Here is a 1,064-nt window from a genome sequence, read left to right on the forward strand (position 1 = left end):
TCCCAACTTCTATGGGAGAAGTATCTCAATCCCTGCCATTGGAGCAAACAACTTTGAGCTTAAACCTCAATTAGTTTCTCTAATGCAACAGAATTGCAAGTTTCATGGACTTCCATTGGAAGATCCTCATCAGTTTTTAGTTGAATTCTTGCAAATCTGTGATACTGTCAAGACCAATGGGGTTGACCCTGAAGTCTACAAACTTATGCTCTTCCCTTTTGCTGTAAGAGACAGAGCTAGGACATGGTTGGATTCACAACCTAAAAAAAGCCTGAACTCTTGGGAAAAGCTAGTTAATGCCTTCTTGGCAAAGTTCTTTCCACCTCAAAATTTGAGCAAGCTTAGAGTGGAAGTCCAAACCTTCAGACAGAAGGAAGGTGAATCCCTCTATGAAGCTTGGAAAAGATACAAGCAATTGATCAGAAGGTGCCCTTCTGACATGCTTTCAGAATGGAGTATCATAGGTATTTTCTATGATGGTCTGTCTGAACTATCCAAGATGTCATTGGATAGCTCTGCTGGAGGATCTCTTCATCTGAAGAAGACGCCTGCAGAAGCTCAGGAACTCATTGAAATGGTTACAAATAACCAATTCATGTACACTTCTGAAAGGAATCTGTGAATAATGGGATAGCTCAGAAGAAAGGAGTTCTTGAGATTGATACTCTGAATGCCATATTGGCTCAGAATAAAATATTGACCCAACAAGTCAATATAATTTCTCAGAGTCTGTCTGAAATGCAAGCAGCAACAGGCAGTACTAAGGAAGCTTCCTCTGAAGAAGAAGCTTATGATCCTGAGAACCCAGAAATGGAAGAGCTGAATTACATGGGAGAACCCTATGGAAACACCTATAATCCTTCATGGAGAAATCCTCCAAATCTCTCATGGAAGGATCAACAGAGACCTCAACAAGGTTTCAACAACAATAATGGTGGAAGAAATACGTTTAGCAATAGCAAACCTTTTCCATCATCTTCTCAGCAACAGACAGAGAATTCTAAGCAGAGCCACTCTGACTTAGCAACCATTGTCTCTGATCTAATCAAAACCACTCAAAGTTT

The 1,064-nt window shown here is 40.3% G+C and overlaps 1 non-coding gene across 1 annotated transcript; it reads right to left on the bottom strand.

Moving 5' to 3' along the window:
* Positions 1-337: 337 nt before the first annotated feature.
* LOC148572093 (small nucleolar RNA R71) lies at positions 338-445 on the bottom strand. The gene has a single exon (XR_015908872.1). It is a non-coding gene; the product is annotated as a small nucleolar RNA R71 (small nucleolar RNA).
* Positions 446-1,064: the final 619 nt, after the last annotated feature.

This window comes from Arachis ipaensis, chromosome B3 (genome assembly GCF_059453495.1).
Source record: "Arachis ipaensis isolate K30076 ecotype BB chromosome B3, ASM5945349v1, whole genome shotgun sequence".
Classification (NCBI taxonomy): domain Eukaryota; kingdom Viridiplantae; phylum Streptophyta; class Magnoliopsida; order Fabales; family Fabaceae; genus Arachis; species Arachis ipaensis.